Genomic DNA, 21,805 nt, shown 5'->3' on the forward strand with positions numbered 1-21,805 from the left:
CATTGTGCACGTAACAAACAGTAAAAACAAAATAGAGATGATATGGAAATCTGACATCTTGCAGCATTTTTAACATGAATTACAACCAGCAACAGATTACCTGGGAATAATTATTTGATGATTATACTACAAACCACTCAACAATTTAGTGCTTAATATATACACTATTTATTTAGCTCAAAATTGTGTCTATATGCCATTAATTTCACTTGGGCTTAACTCTGCTAATCTGCTGATATTGGCTAGGTTCACTTATGCTTCTGTGTTCAGCTGATGTTTCTCTTTCTAGGTTGCTTTTGTTTCTGGGGTTTGACTGCTTGTCAAGTGAAATAATGAGGGTGATTGGGCCCCATGTCTCTCTCATCTAGTAGGCTATTTCAAGCATCCCTACAAGGTGTAAATTTAGAGGGTCAAAAGCATCAAGAGAGAGATAATCTCAATAGGCAAACTCTTTTCACTTATTTGTTAATATCAAGCAGATGGGCTATTGTACTATTGGCCAAAATAAATTATATGGCTAAGCCAAGATTCAGTGTTGAAGGACACCACATGAAGACACGAATATGCAAAGCATGAATAAATAAGGAGCCATAACTTTAACAATATCTACCACAATGTGCCTTGAGACACATTGATTCATTTCCTTGATGTCACAAAGCACATTCATTTTTTAGCAAGATCTCAAGAAATCTCATGAATAACCTCAGTGTCAACCTCAAAATCTAAGACAATGTAATCTACAATCAAACTTAATGGGAATCTTTTGATATAATTATTCTTCATTAAAAAACCTATAAAATAAAACCTCACGTGTATCTGCCCTCTTCACACTCAACACCCAACAGTGAGATTGGACCTAGATAATCACAAAAATTCTCCAATTCAAAAGGGAGAAAAACAGGAAGCATATGAAGTCTGTTGCCATAGGACTTTTCTGAAGTCTAGAATGGTGTCTGTTGTCAAGCCCTTTGTACTGGGGACAGGGAAACTTCTCCATAAAGGTTAAGGAGCAGAACTTAACCACTTTTTAAGGCTGCAACTCCCCAAACCATTCCTTTCCATTTCCCTCAGCTCTTCCCTCTGGATTCTTGGGTTCACTCACTGATATATTTTTTCTTTTATGAAAAAAAAGGGTCTGTGTTTGTAGCATGGTGGCTTTCTTAATCCTGAAGTCTTTTTGCAACATGAGCAATATCCATCCCTAATTGGGTGGGGCCACTTGTTAAATACTACCTTCAAAATGTGTATAATTTCTGTGTGTCAGATTATGGCCCATTCTATTCAATAAAAGATACACCAACAGTTCTTTTTGAAGTTGGGCTTCCACTGACAATGTCATAAAGATCTTTAGAATTTATTTTATTGGACTCAACGGTTCTCAACTGAGGATGACTTTGCCTTTCAGGAGACATTGACAATACCTGAAGACATTTTTGGTTGTCACAGTTGGGATGGGTGCAGTGTTTTGGCATCTAGTAGGTGAAGGTTAAGGATGTCCCTAAACATCTTTCAACATACAAGACACTCCCCACAACTAAGACTTCTCTAGGTCCCAGTGTTAGCAAACCGTGGTCCCATTTATAAGGTCTACTAGACACTGACTTAAATATTTTAGAAATTTTATGGCTTTTAAGTTTGAAGTTTTAAATTTATTTACAGAAGTTTATGGCACTCACAGCTATCCTGTGCCTAGAAATCTCTTCAGACCTCATTTTCTTTGAAATCATTTACAGGCTGGGGAGAATGGAATTGAGAGCAAGATTTACTTTTTAATGCAGTAAGTCCTGTTCCTTTGTCTACCTGCTAAAATTTCTGTAAACATTAAATAGTTACCGCTTTAACTCAACTACCTGGTGTAGAATCTTATTTTATGTGGTTAGGAGTACCTAATAAATGTTTTCAACATTCTTTCCAACCATATCCAAAAACAGGCACTATTTCAAAATGCCACAGGTGACAGTTTGCCAATTCTTTGTGACAGCCTAATACAAGTTGCCATTTTCTATCCTCCAATAACAATGTCCTCCACAAATTTTTTCAGCCTTTACTAAGTTTTCTCACTACTTTTTCTGATTTCATGAACACTTTCCTCGTTGCCACTACCTGTCACGTGGTCCCAAAGCCAATGTTATATGTCTTTTTGTAATAGTGCTTCATTTCTGGTAACAATTTCTACATCAATTAGAATTTTTGTTTCTGCATAATAAACCACATTAACTTTTAGCGGCAGGAAAAAAAGCAGACATATTTAGCTCACAGTTCCATGAGTCATGAATTTGGCCTGGACTCTGGTAGGTGATCTTTCTGCTGGTATTGGATGTGCTTTCTCATGCATCTGCAGTCAGATGCTGGTCATCTGGGCAGCTCTTCTACTCAGGGATTGCTGCCGGTCAGCTTGGGCAAGGGGCCTGACTGGGCCATATGTCTCTCAATATGCAGCATGATATACAAGGAGCAGTATTAGAGACGGAGTCTCACTCTGTTGCCCAGACTGGAGTGCAGTGGTGCATCTCAGCTCACTGCAAGCTCCGCTTCCCGGGTTCACGCCATTCTCCTGCCTCAGCCTCCCGAGTAGCTGGGACTACAGGCGCCTGCCACCACGCCCAGCTAATTTTTTTTTGTATTTTTAGTAGAGACGGGGTTTCACCATGTTAGCCAGGATAGTCTCGATCTCCTGACCTCGTGATCCACCCGCCTCTGCCTCCTAAAGTGCTGGGATTACAGGCATGAGCCACCATGCCCGGCCAACAAATTTGGTTTTAAAAGACATTATTTTGACCACCACATAAAATCTGCATGTATATATTAATATTTAATGAAGTTAGAGTTCTTACCTTATTAATAAGTGTTAATTTTGTTACTAAATTTATAGATGAAATACCAATTAAGAGTCAATAGTTGAAAATATGAAGTAATAGATTTAATCTCCACATAATACAACAAATAAGTACTGAGTGCATAATTTCAGAACTCATAATGAAGCACAATAGCAAAATGATCACATCATTAAATAAGCAAAGATGCAAATATAATAAATACTTTTCTAAACACATATCACTAATCTTAGGGTAAATTGGGATATGACTGTAGTAAATACATTAATTGATCATCCCTAGGTAACAAATCCACAGAATCGCAGATACACTAAATAAATCAGATAAGAATTTTTTAGTGATTCATAGAACTCATGGTATAATGTGGCACAACTAGGGTAACTAGTCAACTCTCAATCTGATGTTTAAATCATAAAATGCTGGTTTATAAAACAATAATAAAAATTCTAAAGATATATACTATTCTCCAAGTCATACTCACGAGGCAAATGTAAGTCAATATAGTTTAATATGTCAACTCCTTTTTATGTTCTAGACAAACAATTATTCAAGTATCTATTTGACATTTAGAACAGGACTAGGTATCAGAAGCCCATAGAGTCTTTTTACATACGAAAATTTATTAAACTTCATTTGTTTTTTTCATTTTGTTTTTCATTTTAAAAATTCGCTCTGACTGTGCTATTTACCTACCAAGATTCAGTCTGAGACAGATGTTTTCAACAGTGCTTTGTGCCTTATTTACTTTATTCAGTAGAGAATTCACAGGTAACTATTTTGTATAATAATTATTATTCTCCTGCATGAGCTTTTGTGTCAACTCCTTTTCTCAGAATTTATCTTCATCCAGATTAAATAGAAGTTGTTATTTCTTGCTTTGTATGTTATTATGACATATTCCAGAAGTTCATCAAATTAGAATAGTAGATTTGTCATACTCAAAACTGTGGCAGCTGCAGTGAGGTAAACCATGGCTAATATAACAGATTAGTGGTATTTTAACATTCTTTAGGACGATATATGGATGGCATTTAATTTTAACATTAATTAAATTTTAATTATTATTTTAATTTAATGCATATCATTTTAAAAATTTTCTATATTTTTTTCTTAACTCTTGGTAACTTGCTGCCCCTTATTCCATAGTTAATGCACACAAACAACACATATACAAATTTATTGCAAGGAACCAAAAGCATAAGCAACTCAAGCCAATCACCCTTATGTTCACATTTTGTGCTTCTATCCTATGGGCTTTTATGAGTATGTGGATTTGGAACTTATGTTAGTGATTTTTATGAAGCATATACAGAACTTAAGCCTATTTGCAAACAGCCAGATAATTCCCTGTTGCCATATCTGTATTCAAATAACAAGCCTTTCATGTCATTTCGCACAGACCTTCTTGACTTCCAGAAAATCTCATCTGAACAAACTTGCAAGTTATTGAACCAGGGGCTTCATAATCATACGGTTAACAATTACACAGTTATAAATTCCTCATAAGAGAAAACACCCTCATAGTAGGATCAGAGAACAACAAGAAGACAAAGCCCAGTGCAAATCCATCATCAAAATGCTGAGTTAAAGACACTCAAAACTGGGGTATTTACCAAACATGATGTGGAAAAACAAATACATTTACGACCTGTTATATTTCAAAAGTCATTTCATCGAAAGGGGAATTATTAATGAGTAGTTAATATGGCCTCCTGCTAGAATTAATAAATAGGAGACTACCATCACAGCTACATCTAAGAAGGCAGTGATTGTAACTTGTTATCTCACGCATATGTCCATGTCAGCTCCAGAATCATTGCATTTTTATGGAAATTTCAATATTTCCCAATGGCAGAATGCCTCCAATAATGAGCATAGATATGCAAACATATTTTTATTATCATCAAATGCTGAAGACCCAGGAGTGCTTCTTGGGGGTGCTGAAGGACTGCAAAAATGATCACTGGATTCTTTAAATGATACAAGTTCAGCAAAATCTCTTTAAAGCTGCTATATGTACAGTGTGTGTGTATTCATCTATGTGTCTGTCTGATATATTATTTTCTTCTCAATCTAAGCCAGGCAATCTTATCTCATTATGAGCAGTTCTGGTCAGAAAGCATCCTTGGAAATTTTATTCAGTAATGCATTTTCCCTGCATAGGAAGTGTTTCGTCAACTAAATTCCTAGAGCAGCATAAAAAGGGAAAATCATATTATCACCAACTCCTTTTAACTCTCTCTTCAAAATGTGTTAAACTCAAAAGGCTTCTCAACTCCAGATTATGGAAGTTGAGAAGCTGATAAATTATGGTAGTTATATTCTTGAGAAATAATATCAGAAACAACATCACAAGGTGCACTTTAATGACTTCAGAAATCAGCCTCCAAATTTTATGGGCATAATTTGCAGCATACGCGAAGTTATATCACACTAAGACTGCAGTAAGAGAGGTCATGAAAATCGTCAGCGGTTTACATAGAGACAGTCATCAGGCTTGCTGGCATGGAGAAAACCAACAGGACTTGGAAAGGACAAAATCTGCTTCACGGTGCAGAAATCAAGGTAACAAACAACCTTGTTACTCAGACAGTGATTTCACATTCTTTTCTACAGCATAGATAAATTGATACATCCCTGCCAATGCTTTCAATACTCTACCATCTTAATCATATGTTTGGATTATCGTCAGAAAACAAAAACAATTAATAGATTGAATTCAAAAGTTTGAAAAGCCAAAAAATTAGGAGCTTTAGTTTTTTAATCATTATCACATTAAGAAGCTCTTGTGTAAAATCACAAAACTTTACTCTGTTATCAGATAAAAGTGCCCAGTCATTTCATTCAGACCTGAATGGGTGTCAGGTATGAGGGTTCTCCATAAACGAGGCCCTTTATCTCCCATTCCCGTTCCCTCTCACATCCCATTACCAGCCCACATCGTGCTCCAGCCATAGCAAAAAAATTTCTGTTCCTGAACTACTTCTCATTATTTCCTGCAAAATTGCTCGCATTCATTCTTTCACGTATCCAGAGCATATTAAAAGCTCACTTAGGCAAAGAAAAGTGCTAAGTGCTAGGACAAAAGTGATAGAGCCAGAAATGGATCCACCCTCATTGAGCCTAAAACCTATTTCAAATGTTTCAGTGTCTCTTCAAACCATTTTTTTCTCTTTCTGAAATATCTTCCTGTCTTCTTTTCTACCTGATAATCTCATCTGCATATCTTGAGATGCAGGCCAGGATTATCTCTTCTTTGAAGACTTTTTATATAATCCTTTAAAAAAATAAATTTCTCTGTACGTATTCTTATTAACTTTTGCACATGCCTCTTTTGTAGTTTTCCCCCTATTATAGAGAAAATATTTGTCTATGTTCAGACTCTATCTGCACCAGACTAGAACCTCTCAAAAACAAGAACTGTGGCTTATTCCTCATGTGCTTTGCATATAGTTGAGGTTGAGGTCATTTTTTTTAATGACTAACTCAAAGAAGAATGAATGAATGAATTGGAAGCATAGAGCTTATTTAACCTACTTCCTAGTGAATGTCCAGCATTCAATCTGAACTTGAACACATGTCATTATTAGAAGACTATTTAATGATCTTGATGTGGGCAGAGCATTTCTACGGAATTTAAACAGTTGAAAAGTCACACAAAAATAGATCTGGACAGATGAAAACTGTATTAGTTATCTATTGCTGTGTAACAAATCACCACCAGCAGCTTAATGCAACATCCATTTATTATCTCAGTTTTCATTGTTTAGGAGTCCAGGCATAAAACAGCTCCTCTTTTCAGAGTCTCACAAGGCTGCAATCAAGTTGTCATATTGGTTGTGTTCTGGAGTTCATGGTGCTCTTCTCAGACCACGCAGTTGCTAGCTGAATTCAGTTCCAGTTGATTGTAGGACATAAGTTCCTGCCTGTAGTAATTCCTCCCCAAGTGTTCCTCTAAGAGGCTCTCTTACAACATGGCAGCTTACTTCGAAGCGACAGGGAAGCTCTCACTCCTATTTGCTAAGGTGAAGTCTTATATAATGCAATATACTTCTACCACCTTTGTCATATTCTATTAGGAGGGAATTTCATAAGAGCATGATTTAGTAAAGTTCACCTTAAGGTATGCCACCGTAAAATTTTTAAATAAAATTTTAAAAGTAGAAATCACCACAAATAAAAGAACAAACATAATGATTGGAGAAAATACCAATATGGGCTGGGTGCAGTGGCTCACCGCTGTAGTCCCAGCACTTTGGAAGGCCAAGGTGGGTGGATCACCTGAGGTCAGGAGTTTGAAACCAGCCTGGCCAACGTGGCAAAACCCCATGTCTACTAAAAATACAATAATTAGCCAGGCGTGGTGATGCGTGCCTGTAATCCCAGCTACTCGGGAGCCTGAGGCAGGAGAATCACTTGAACCCAGAAGGCAGAGGTTGCAATGAGCCAAGATCACACCATTGCACTCCAGCCTGGGTGAGACTCTGTCTAAAAAAAAAAAAAAAAAAAAAAAAATGATGTACTTCACCTCATTACCAATTCATTAACAAAATAATGACAACTAAATCAATCACAACAACTAAATCTTATGAATTGGAAAATTTTATTTAATTTTAATCCTAATGTAGTACTCAGTACTTTTCAGAGGAGAATAACAAGATGGGCACTTCCATATACCATTTGTAAAAGTCCTTGCTTTATAGAAAACAGAGGCAAAAAATGTCAGTCATTATTTATCTTCTCCATTTCCCCATCAGAACTATCACTGCACTGTACCTGGAGTAGGAAAACCATGTGGAAATTCTTTAGGTCTGTAAATTGGTATTACAGTCTGTTAAGCTTTTGAAAAATCTGCAAAGCTATTTTAACTGGTAATTATCAAAACGGAGCTTTCTATCTCCAAGAAATGGAGAGAAAATGCCTTTCCTGAATTTGTAAGTGTGACAGAATCTGGGCTCTGCGTTTGCCAGCTGCAGTGAGCTAGAGGGAAATATTGTAGTTCAAGATGCAGAGTCTTGGAACACTCAAGTCATGTTGTATTAGGACCTGATGGCTACCCCCCAGAGTACGGGAGACTCAGAAATATACCTCATCCAACAATCACCAAGTTCTGAAGATTCCATTTGCTATGTATTTGTTGAAACTTTCCATTATTTCTTGCACACTACCGGATTTTCATGATCTCATTTTTGGATTACTACAGCCACCACTTGTTAGTCTTCTTGTCTCCAATTTTATTCATTTCCAGAATCCAGCAGAATAACCTTTGGGTGTCCTCTCCAACTGATCTCACCATCTGAATTCTTCATGTGCCTGTAATAATTTAGTCCTATGAATAATTCTTCAGTTCACCTTCCATCATTCTCCTTCCTTCCCTCACTTCCTTTCCTAACTTCTAACTTCTTCATTATTATTCTTGGAACAGAAAATGCTTTTTTTGCCACCAGGCTTTTGACATGCTCAGCCATCTACAAGGCATTGTCTATTCTCTCCACTCTTTACCTCGATATCTCTTGTTCTTCCTTCTCATCTAGCTTTGACATGCCTTTCTCATGACTGCCACGAAGTCTCCCCTAACCATCCATGAATGTACCAGACTACATGTATCCATCATAATTGCCTGAATATATTATTAACGTCCCTTGTTGTAGGCTGTCCTGAGGGCTCTGTGTGAAAAAACATTGTGTTTTCATTGACTTCATTTATCCAACCCAATGTTTAGCACTTAGCATATTTTAATAAATATATAGTAAATGAATAAAGGATCTAAATATTTAGATGCCATGCTTTATATCTTAGCGTTCCAAGGGCCACGCTATAATTGTTCATAAAATAAGTGATTCCAGATCTCAGAATGTAGAATAGATGCCCCCTCTCAAGCAGCTCACTGGCTACTTAGGTTGACAGATTTAAAGTGGACACTAAAACTTCTAGAGCATCCCCACCTAGAGAGCTGGGAAGAAAAAGGAAAACCTGGGGCATATCTCGGCTATGATTTTACAGCTCATTCCATCACAGATGGCCTGGGAAGGCACACCCCAATGTGTTCCTGCTTATAGTTCTTTTCATCCATAAAAATCATCATCCTACCTTTATGGCTGTCTCCCCAGAGGAGGTCCTGTAAGGATTCATGTGCTCATTTTTGCAAACTATGTATTGGTATTTTTTGAATGGAGATACTGTATGAATACAAAATGTTTTTTGTCATTAGTCCATATGCCCTATCACAGTCCAACCTATTTGATGCTGTGCTACCAAACAGCTGCCGGCACCCAACAAGAGCATCTGGTTCCATTTCCTGTTGGCAAGGGCTCCATTAGCAGTAAAACAGCTAATGCCTTTTAGATGGCCTCATGATTACAGCTTTTATTGATATCCTAGGTAATTGAGTTAATAAATTTAATTGCAAGTCCTGACACTTCCTCCCACCTGCCTCTACTCCTTTCCTAGCTCCTCTTTGTCGCTTCTCAAAAAAAAAAAAAAAAAAAAAAAGGAAAGAAACCATTAATAAGAATACGCATCTAATAGGACAGGTGACCTCACAAAACACTTCTGAATGACTTCAAAATGTCACTGGGCCCACCCCAGTTTGTTTATGGCAGCATGCAGTACCATGACTCTCATTTACTACCCTCTTCCTTTCAAGCTAATTTATAGAACTGTCCACACTACATCGAGCAATACCCAGAGTATATAGTGTATTGCCACAAAGATTTCCAAGGCAATATTTATAGTTGCATAGGAGAATATGGGTACAGGTTTCTGGATCTCTCAACTAATAATTCACATGCTACATTGTAAATCATGATGAAATATCACATATTACACAATAAAACAACAACAGAGAAGAGACAACTGAAAACTGAAATCTTCTCTTGAGAGACATTTTTAAGATCTTGCTGAAAGACTAACAGATTCTGGATGGCAAAATGTATTTCTCTCAGGAAGACAGTCTCCTGGATGGCTCTGGGTATTGTTTTGTTGTTATTACTCTTACACATTTGCCAGGATCACCACTGGCTAATGTTATATGCCCAAATGGCTTTTTGTGTCCCTAAATTAAGTATTTTACCCCCTTATAAAAAATGCATTACCCTCATGTCTGCCTAATTAAGAGAGGTTGATGGAGACATTAGAGATTCAGATGTTCAGTGTCACATTATAATATATGCCACCAAACATATTATTCAAATTGCTTTCATGCCTAATTCCAGCTCAATGACCCTTTAAATCCCTTCTAATGAATCAGGCTCTTGGATCCTGTCTTACTGCTCTGTGTAGTTTAATTCTCAGGATTCAAAATACAAATTCAAATGAGAGGTGGATACGATATCCAAGAGAGCGTAAGTAATTAGGTATTTCCATACATTGAGCACTTCACAAATATCATTATATTTAATTCTCACATCCTATAACGCAGGGGTTGTCAACCAGGGGAAATGTTACCCCTGAGGGTATATTTGGCAATGTCTGGAAACATGTTTGCTTGTCATAACAAGAGAGGAACTACTGGCATCCAGTGGGGAGAGGCTAGGGATGTTGCCAAAACCTTATAAACTACAGAACAGCCCTTATGATAAAGAATTATCCAGCCCAAAATGTCAATAGTGGTTAAGAAACCCTACTACAAAGTATTGTCTTCATTTAATAGAAGAGGAAACACAGGCTGAGAAGTGATGAAGAGCTCGCCTAGCTTTGTTCAGATTATAAAGGGCAGAGCATAAACTCAAACCTAGATTTACCTAACTTCGTAGTCCAGTATCTTTCCACAGGGCAATGTAGCTTCCTAGAGCTTCGGGAAACCAGTAAGGAAACACGCAAGTTAAAGCCAGTATTTGTTTAACTGCTAAACACCCCAAACCACATTATGTCAAGAGAACAGTTTTCATAATTGTCATCCAATACGAAAATAACATTACTGTAATCATTGCAGAAGTCCGCCGCAATCTGCCACATAGGTGGATGTGTGATGCTTCTGGCTACAAATTTCTACTTGAACATGCCATAGTGGCCCATCTACAAAATGCAGATGTGTCAAAGAAGGCATAATTGATGGATAGAAATGATTCTACAATGGAAATTTTATGTTGTTAAAATGGCAAAAAAGAAAAAAAGAATGTGATACACCAGAGTACAGGCTGCAAGCACAGTAGAAGTCACTAAAGCCATAGCAAGAGCCAGAGGATGTTGAGGGAAGGATTCCAAAGAACTTGTCATGGGTTTCACATAGAGAATTCTGGTGATGACCGATTTTGTTTGTATCATCAAGGCTTCCCAGTAAATTCACATTATATGTATATATACATATATATTGATTTATTTAATTTCTGAATGCTTTTTGCCATTCTTAGGAAAAAGAACGCATCACAAAATCTAACTTAGGACGTGAAAATTAATAAATTCATTGTTTAAATTCAAATATTTGTTTTATGAAATGTTTTGTTTTCTCTTTTCAGTTAAACCCAGATGTTTTCAATGCATGCCAAATGCTTCTTCATACTTTCTTTAACTTATTTGCATAATTTATTTATGTTAAACAAAAAAGACTTTCCAGAGTTCTTATGTTTTTTCATGTTTTCCCGTAATTTGTATTCTATAGCCATTCAGTGTACCTAAAGCTAAAAAACAAACAAGCAATTGTTTTCAGCATTGTCCTCCTTCAGAGTTACAATACCTAAACCCTGGTAATTTGATTGGGTTGGGAAGATGATTGTGGGAGTGGAAGAAGGACAAGATTAAATCAGTCCTGAGACAGGTTTCCATCAGGGAACAAAGGAAAAGAGATAACAAACCAAAGCACACCCAGATCAAAGCCCAAAGATAATCCAGAGGCTGGTGGAGCAAGATGAGGGCCAGAAAGCAAGGAACCAGATGAAACCCTCAAACCTGAAATGTAGGCTGACGAACAAAATCCACAAAGTCAGGTGAATCCAGTTAAAGAGAGAGGAGGATTTAACATCCAGGAGTAGCCAGGACTGGGGGAATTGTAAAATAGAGGAGCTTGAAAAACCTTTGAGCTGCCTTTGTTCTAAATGTGAAATTGAAGCCCACTCTTCCCTCATGTTGCACTATAATGAGTGGCAAAGGTAGAGCTTGAATCCAGATCTCCTTTCTGGTTCAGTGTCTTAAAATCAGGAAGAAAGTTGCTCTGAAACATTCCCGTTTTCTGAAGTACCTACTCAGAGACCTGTGCTGCTCTCTTAATCTCTCATGATGGCTAAAAGATTCTGCATTCCGACCCCCTTCAGTTCCGTACCTGTGTGCATGTCACGATTTGGGGCTTGAGTCTCTTCTGCCAGTTCGGGCTCAATGTCAATTCCTTAGTCCTTAGCCGTCCTCTTGGCTTTCACAGATTATGGCTGTGGTCTCAGACCCTTTCAATGAATTCCCTGATTCCCTGGTCTCAAACCACAGTCTTCCACCAATCCTGGAGTGCTCTGCTGCCACCTAGGGGCAAAATGCAGTACTACCTCAGCTGCTCTGGTACGCTCTACTACACAGTAATTAATACTATAGAGATTCATTAAATCTTTTACTTGCCAACCAATTTTCCTCATATTTAAAGCAAAACAAAGTCCATCACTTTTTATTGGCACTGTTGGCAGTCATTAAGGATGGACTTTGACCCTTTACCAAACTTTCAGTTCCCAGAGAATTCTGGGATTTCTGTTTTATCACCAGGTATTTTCAAAACCATAACCACTGCCCCCACTCCAAATTTCATATGACATAAGTGCAAAACAGTTTTGCATGTTCTGTGTTCATAGCTAGAATTAAAATGGATCTCAAGGGAAAGAAAGCTACAACGCCAAAGCTTGCTTGTTAATAAAATGAAAACGAGAAGAGAAAATGCCACCAGATTTAACAATGTCACCTCTATACTCACGCAAAATATTACAAATATTACCTTCTGGGCAATTAAAGCAGGTGGTTAAGGTTGTAGGTAAAAACATAGAATGTATCTTTTTCTTTCTCTCTGTCTCTCTTTCTGCATGTATGTATACATAAAAATGCACATATATTTTTAAACCAGAGCATATATGGTTGGGGGAAGAAGATAATTCAATTGTATGAATTGAATAGATATATATCCACATATCTACTTCTTTTTTTAAAATGCAGCAGTGGCAATATTAGAAAAAAAATATTGTTAGGTTTTCAAAGTATTGAAAATAATGGTATCATTTTTTAAGAGCCACCCTATCTAAAAATCAAATATGTGAATCACATAAAAGTTTAGATTAGTTTCTAACTTCCACCCTATCCAGACCTCTCAGGAGTTCTCTTGGGCTGTAGGAATGTCTCAAAGCACAGATGGCAGCCACTGACGGGATAGAAAGCCCAGGTTCTAAAGTAAGACAGACCTGGGAATGAGTCCAAGTTATTAACTATGTGACTTTGAGGAGGTTGTCTCTTTGTGAGGATCATCCACCAAAAAAATCAGCTAGAAAGACCCAGTCTTTATGTTACAGCTTACACTAAGCTCTTGTTGAGACAGACTTCCCCTGACAGAATTCTCAATGCCTTTATGTCTCAGTCCTGTGACTTTCCAAAACTCATATACCCGGGAAACATGAAGAGTCTGGTATGTAAAATCACCTGCCTAGACCAGTCCCTTGTCTTAGAGAGAGTTAGAGAATATGCCATAAGCAGATGGCATAAACAGTTGTTTGTAATCCAGCCTCAAGACTTTGGCCCTGAGTACAGTTGCTGAGGCATTACTCCTTTTGTTACTTCCATTCTTCTGCAGGGTTCTTAACAAACCCAAGAACCTCACTCATACTTGGTTGAAAACCCCATGTGTTTTCTGTTGACAATCGTATCACAATATCAGACAGTATAGAATCAATCAGATGGCCAGAGGAAAAAGAGTCCAAGCACCCCAAATAAGTCAAAACACAGACATTCTAATAAAGACTTTAGACTATGTGATCTCTACTATTCTATAAGTGAAACACTATGGAATACTATTATAATAAGTTATCAGTTAGGATGGGAAGAAAACGTACTTATATGTGTCTACCAGTAACAACTCCTCATACATCTCTCTCTTTCTCTCTTTCTCCATTTCTTTCTCTCTCTCTCTCTCTCTCTCTATTTCTTTCTCTCTCCTGGCTCTCTCTCTTTTTTTTCTTGACAAAGTCTTGCTCTGTCACCTAGGCATGAGTGCAGTGGCATGATCGCCGCTCACTGCAACCTTCACCTCCCGAGTTCCAGCCATTCTCCTGCCTCAGCATCCTGAGTAGTTGGGACTACAGGCATGCTAATTTCTTCGTATTTTTAGTAGAGACGGGGTTTTGCCTTGTTGGCCAGGCTGATCTCGAACTCCTGATCTCAAGTGATTTGCCTACCTCAGCCTCCCAAAGTGCTTGGATTACAAGCATGAGCCATTATGCCCAGCCTCTTCATAGGTGGTTCTTTGGCTAATCCCTATTCTTGTCTTGATAATATAGTCAATTTTGATTTGAAAACTTATCTGTGTACTCCACAAATAAAGCAAGCTTTAAAGAGAGAAACAGAGGGAAAATATCATGGCTCATTTTAATTTCTGACTTCTTGGCCAGCTCCTCACTTGAGTCATTGGCATAAAAGAAATGTGTATTGCTGGCCGGGCGCGGTGGCTCACGCCTGTAATCCCAGCACGTTGGGAGGCCGAGGCGGGCGGATCACAAGGTCAGCAGATCGAGACCACGGTGAAACCCCGCCTCTACTAAAAATACAAAAAATTAGCCGGGCGCGGTTGTGGGCGCCTGTAGTCCCAACTACTCGGGAGGCTGAGGCAGGAGAATGGCGTGAACCCGGGAGGCGGAGCTTGCAGTGAGCCGAGATCGCGCCACTGCACTCCAGCCTGGGCGACAGAGCGAGACTCCGTCTCAAAAAAAAAAAAAAAAAAAAAAAAAAAAAAAAAAAAGAAATGTGTATTGCTACGTAGAGAAAAATATATTTTTCTTTGACTAAAATATAAGTTATTTCCATGGATGATTCCAAAAGTCCTTCTAACTAACTAGATTCTAAGAAAATACAGCAATGTTTTTGTGAGGGGCATAATAAAGATGATAACAGGCTGCCTTTCCTCACTTTTACTCTTGGTAGATGTCTACAGTACTTAATAGGCTAACAAAACAGTACCAACTTTATGGAAGACTTGGTTTAGGATCTGATTGGTTGTATAACACAGAGCTTTTGGATATTCACAAAACAAATCAATTCTACTCAAATGTATTACTGAGAGTTATTCATGTTTGTGTTGTTTCTGCTAGTGGGAATTATACTTTGTTCAAATGTGCATATATATATATATATATCTCCACACACTTACACAACCTTTAAGCATTTCTCTCTTTCACCAGCAGAAATACAATTTCTGTCACTACAAGCAACATTTAACTACCACCACCCCGCATCAGTTATTTTTTTTGCGTACAAAATACTAGAAGGCACAGAAAACTCAATTTCATTTAAAAAGTCAAAATATACACTAAGATGTTGAGTAAAACCTTAATATTGGCATAGGTAGCTAAAAATGCATCCAAATGACAACATAAAATATGTCAAGAGTTACCAAGTGGATCATCCCCTCGATTTATTTTACCTTCTAGGTATAAAACTATCAAGTTACTTGATATAAAGCCCAGTGGCTACCAAAAACTACACATATATTCTTCCCCATTTTTTAAAAAAAATGAAATAGCACAAAAATATATATTAGAGTAAGTAAAAGTGAAGACACAGCATGCAGCTTGGGTTTGAAACCTCCAGTATAACAACAAATCCATATGGTCTGCTGGAGAGTTATGCAGTGTTTTAATGAAAAGGCCTGGTGTGATAATTACCTCATTTTGCAGATGAATAAACTAAGACCCCAGGTCATAATGTTATTAAATAGCAGAACTGGGCAAGAACTAAAGTCTTCTAACTTTTACCCCAATGTCTTCCTATGATCCTTCAACAATTACTTCCACCCGTAGAGATTACTTTTATTGCCATGAACTTATGAAATTACAGATTTCATAAGTTGTGAGATTATAACTCATTTTTCTTAGCTTCTTGAGCGAGTTAGATTGAACTTAAAACCTCTGCAAAAGAGAATAACAAGTGATTCTGATCATTCAACAAGGAAATTGTAAAAACCACATACCTTATAAACCTCCCCAGTCAGCAGCCATGCCGGCCCACATAATTCAGGCAGAGGCTGGACTGCCATTCTGAAAGCTAGCACCAAGTGTTGCCTGGCAAGGAGGAGTACAGCAGTTTGGCTGCTCCCTGGCATTGCGACTGAGGCTTCTATTGGGGCTATGCAGTTGTCACTGGGCTTCTCAGGGACTGAAGGCCTGTGGGGATCCCCGTGGACTTGAGTGTTACCTGCCCGTCAACTCCAGGTGGTTCTCTGTATCAGTCTAGCGGTCCAGGGTTGGGGTGGGGTGGCTGGGGCGAGGGGTTCTCCTCGTCCCAGGATTGCACAGGTTCCTGTGAGAAGTATGAATTTTCTGAGGGCTCTCACTTTCACACTCTTTCTCCATATTAGAGAGCTTCTCCTGGTTCCGTAAAAGTCCTGGGTGGGTGGCTGCCCGGTTTGGCTCTTCTGTTTTCTTCACGTTGCCTCCCTCCCTTGATGGGTCTCAGTATGCTTTCTTAGGTGGTCCACTTGCAGAGTTAGTGTTTACTCACCACTTTGTTTTCTGCCTGTGAGAACAGAACACACTAGCTATTTCTAGCCCACCATGTTGAGCCCAAACCCTAATTTTATTTAAAAACTCAATGTTGTGACTGGGCGCAGTGGCTCACGCCTGTAATCCCAGCACTTTGGGAGGCCGAGGCAGGCGGATCACGAGGTCAGGAGATTAATACCATCCTGGTTAACACGGTGAAACCCCGTCTCTACTAAAAATACAAAAAATTAAAAAAAAAAAACAAAACATTAACCTGGCGTAATGGCGGGCGCCTGTAGGCCCAGCTACTCGGGAGGCTGAGGCAGGAGAATGGCGTGAACCCGGGAGGCGGAGCTTGCAGTGAGCCCAGATCGCGCCACTATTCTCCCGCCTGGGTGAATAGCGAGACTCCCTTTCAGTAAATAAATAAATAAAATTCAACGTTATATTTAAGGATTTTTTTTTGTTTGTTTTGTTTTGTGTGTTTTTTCTTGTTGTTGTTGTTTGTTTTTTGCTTTACCATTAAGAGGTTAACTTCACGAAAACAGGAAACATGTCTGATTCTTTGAACTATTGTTTTACGCATGCCTAGCATAGGGCTTGGTACATAACAGACACTGAATTAAAATAAAATAAGTAAGAGTAGAAAGAAAGGATGAAAGGAAAAATAAACATAAGAAAATAAGGAAAGTAGACAATGGAACTAAGGAAAAATAGAAGTGGCAGGAAGGTTAGTTCCTGCCTGCCAACTAAAGTCATGAAGGTCTTGAGGACATTACATCACTTCACAGGCCAAGCTCCTGTCCAGTAGTCCCAAGGAGTCAAGGTTGTGCTGATGACCCCCTGTGCATGTCCCTTACTATGTGACCGATGATACCCAAGATTATTCATATTCTACTTTTACAATTTGTGGGAACAGGATGGAAAGTTATATGTGAATACTGTTAAGAAGTTTTTGTTTTGGTAATTTTCTCCTGAGTCTAATCTGAAAACTCATTACCCAGTAATCTCTCTGGAAACCCAAACACTTTGATCATACCAGCCTGCTGCTACTAGCATTGCTTATCTCACAAAGAAAACTAATGATCCCTTTCCTCACCATACTGAATGATGTTCCTGAAATCAAGAGGTTAAATCTCATTGCTTTTTCCTTGAATATGGCCTACCCAAAACGTAACTTGTTTTTCATATAAAACATGGCAGAAGTGACTTTATAGGACATGTAGGATTAAATTATATGACGTTTCACAGCTTCTGCCTATGTCTTTTGTGACTTTCGCTTTTGCAAAACTTATTCCAGGATAAGCCAGCCAGCACTAAGAAATTTGACTTCCCTAGGATTGCCATACTGTTAGGAAGTCTGAAGCAGACATGCGGAGAAACTGTAGAAAGAGAGTTAGATGCCCAGCCATCCTCCAGGTGTGGCACCCAATTCTGCAGAGGTGACAAATATAGAAATGAAGAGGTCATCTTTGGCTTTTAGCCCGGTTGAACCTCCAGGTGATTCCTGTTTTAGCCATCGTCCAACTGTAAAAGTATGTGGGGCCCCAAGTGAGATTTGCCCAGCTGAGTCCAGCCAACCCACAGTACTGAAGATAATAATAAATTATCATTTAAAGCCACAAAGTTTTGGGGTGGTCAGTTATGCAAACTTAGTTAACACAAAGCACTGAACAAAAATATTACTTCGGAGGATTTATTTTCAATAACAAGGCAGAGAATGTGCTCTATCATGATCAATGTATCTATATACAACTAGGATTTGTTTCCTAGGGACCACGTGCTTCAAAGCAGGTCTATAAACTCTCCATGTCTGATATAAGATCCGCACTAGTTTAGAGAGATCAACTTGTCAGGCATTCATCAAAGCTTCCTCTTCCACTGTGAAAAACACAGTATTCCTTACATGGGAAAAAAAAATTTCCTCCTACTTTTGCATTTCTGTGGGCTCAGTGCAGCTACAAGTCAAGATAAAAACTAATATCCAGTGGTTCCCAAATCTTAAAGTATGGTTCTTTTAAAAATTATATCTCTGTGGTGCCTACCTCTTCATACAATTTCAGAAAGATAAGTGCCCACCAATTGTCAGTGACACTACATTGCACCAGCAATTTAGCCTCGTGCTGTGCATGTGTTGTGATGTCCCTGCCAGTCATACAACCACAACAACTCAAAATGCTGGAAGGATCTACACATATTTTCAGTAGAACAATATTTGAATACTTCCCAATACCTATACTGCCATGATATCATCCACCTGGCCTTACTCTCTTACATACTTTATTTGCATTGATATATTAATATCCTTCATCCCATGCATTTGCCCCCCCACCACACATACACACACACACATGCACACACAAACACACACAAAACAGCTTCTGCCAGTCATTTTGTCTATGTGCTTTTCCACTTCTGTGGATTGTCAAGCCTCTCTCTTTTTTTTTTTTTTTCCGACAGAGTCTCCCACTGTTGCCCAGGCTGGAGTACAGTGGTGCAATCTTGGCTCACTGCAACCTCTGCCTCCTCAGTTCAAACAAGGCATGCCTCAGCCTCCCAAGCAACTGGGACTACAAGCACAAGCCACCATGCCCAGCTAATTTTTTGTATTTTTAGTAGAGATGGGGTTTCACCATCTTGGCCAGGCTGGTTTGGAACTCCTGGCCTCAAGTGATCCACCCACCTCGGCCTCCCAAAGTGCTGGGATTATGGGCGTGAGCCACTGTCCCAAGCCCTCGAACCTCATTGTTTTTAAAGGAGATGCCAGATTTTAGGATGTTCTTCATGGCTCTCCAATTTCAAATTCATCTGTGTAATGCATACACTGCCCAACTTTTAGTTTTTGATTACGTAAAATGGGAGTCACCTCAAAGAGCATCCATATTGCTGCCAACACACAATTCCTACCAACAACATAACCAACTCACTTTATTTTCCATCACAGAATTCAGTTGTGTTGAGTAATTATACTGTTCTCCCAGAATTCCGTAATTCACAGGAACTATGGAAAAACGCATCTCACTAATAACAATATCCTTTCAAAAAACTCTAGGTTAGGATGCCCAGTTATTCAGCAAACATCTAGCGAGTATTTTCTTCATTTGCAGAGGCAGATTTGGAGCCTGGAATTGCCACAGCCAAAGAATCAAGATAAGTTTCTTGTAAAAATCCAAGGATGGAATACCAGAAAGAAAAAAGTGTCAAAACTAAATTTAGTGATCTTGGGGTAGAATTAAAATAAAGGTCCAAGAGCAAAGTGTGTATGGATATGAATTCGTCCCATTGACCACTACCGGTTTCATGATGTACTTTACAAACAACAAAAGCATCATATAAAATCAAAGGCATTCTATAAAACTACAGGCATTCTACAAAGTGACTTCTGCCATGTTTTACCAAAAAAAAAAAAAAAAAAAAAAAGAAATGAGTCACTATAGTTAGGCCATATTCAAAAAGAAAGGATGACATTTCACCCATTTATTTCAGAGGCACCATTCAGTACAGAGGGAAAGGGATTGATGGTTCCCTGTGTGATATAAGCAGTGCTAGTAGAAACAGGCTGATATGATCAGAGTGTCTGGTCTTCCTTGCAATATTGGAAGTGTACAAAATATTAACAATATACGTAAAGAAAAACACTATCGATATAGTCTTCCATGTAATTAATAAATAAAATCAAATTTTTGAATTCAAACTGAAAAACAAAATTCTGCTTCATAACATTTTGTAGTCTATTTTAAACCCATTTAAGAAAGAAAAGTTTCCTTTAAAGTTTTTTGGATGAAGTTAGAATTTTATTGTTGTCCTAATCTTTTGCACTCAAATAATTTTCAGTATTTGTCTAAACAAAAACATCAATTTTACATGGATCCATCTGATTTGACAGCATAATCCTTCTCATCATAACAATCAAGCTGGAGCTTGATTTCACCACTTAAGTGAAAATTGGTTTTCTAATGGAAAAATACATCATAATTATGTCGATAAAATTCCTGAGCAAAACTACTTAACAATGCAAGATTCAATACTAACTCTTAACTTTGCAGAATACCTATGCAAATTACTTCCTAGGAAACCAACTGTTTTATTGTTTTGTTTTACTTTTTTCCTTATGCAAGGTCTTCTCTTATTACTCAGTTTTTATAAACTGGCTATTTCATTCAACAACTAACAAAGATTTGTCCTTTATAATGTAATTGAGAATGCCATTGACTTATTTTTAATCTTCCTTTTGAGAGTCTAACTGTATCTCCTTCTAATACATGTAAAACATTATCTCTAGCTAAGCCACAGATGTGGTAAGCGAATGCAAAGGTTATTCGTATTTCCAAAGAGTACCCAGGGGAAACATTTTTCTGTCTCTTTCCCTTTTAAACATTAACTCCTTTGTTATTCTCCATATTTCAGTTATTTGACAGCTCAAACAGTAAATGAAAAGCACTGCACCATCAAATATATTGCATTATATATTCTCCTAATTTCAAATCGCATTAGGTATGTGTATGTCCTTGCATCTCAATTCTCACTAGAAATATTTAAGATAAACATATATCATTAATTAACTAAGAACTTAAGTATCATTAAGCAATTTTGAAACAAGTTAAAATTTTTTCAGAAATAGTAAGAATCTAGATCATCATTGCAAAAGAAATATAATGTGAGCAACAAATAGAAGCCATGTAGGTAATTTTTTATTACCCTATCTAGTAGCCACACTTAAAGTGTGAGATAAAATGGTTGAAATTAATTTTAATAATAAATATCCAATAAATGCAAACTGTTAACAATGCATAAGCAATATAAAGCTCATTCAAAATGTATTTTACTTTTTTTTTCAAATTAACTTTCAAAATCTAGCAGGTATTTTTCATTTACAGCATATTCTAATCTGAACTACTCACATTTCAAGAGCTTTTATTAGCCTCATGGCTAGTGGCTACCACATTGATCAGTGAGTTTTCAAGGGTAAAGGGCCAAGATCTATCTTAACAGAGACTCATTGCCCCAGGACGACTAATGAAAGATCATAAAATTTTTAATAAAGTTTCATAAAGCTCAATCATTTCCAAAAGCCTAAGCAATTCATGGAAAATATATATATTTTTAGGGAACTTCCATGAGTTTTGAGAGTTGACTCAGTGAGTGGCTTGAAAAGTTCACATCATGCCCTTCCATCCCTGTTTATATAGCCCTAATTTTAATCGTAGCCAAGAACAGCTTATATTGAAAGGAATTCCCTTTAATTACTTTAAGATGACTATTATCTAATCCACTTTTCTCTCATTTCACTTGCGTAGCATATACCAAGCATTTGATATTCCC

The sequence above is a fragment of the Macaca fascicularis genome, chromosome 6, assembly GCF_037993035.2.
Source record: "Macaca fascicularis isolate 582-1 chromosome 6, T2T-MFA8v1.1".
Taxonomy (NCBI): domain Eukaryota; kingdom Metazoa; phylum Chordata; class Mammalia; order Primates; family Cercopithecidae; genus Macaca; species Macaca fascicularis.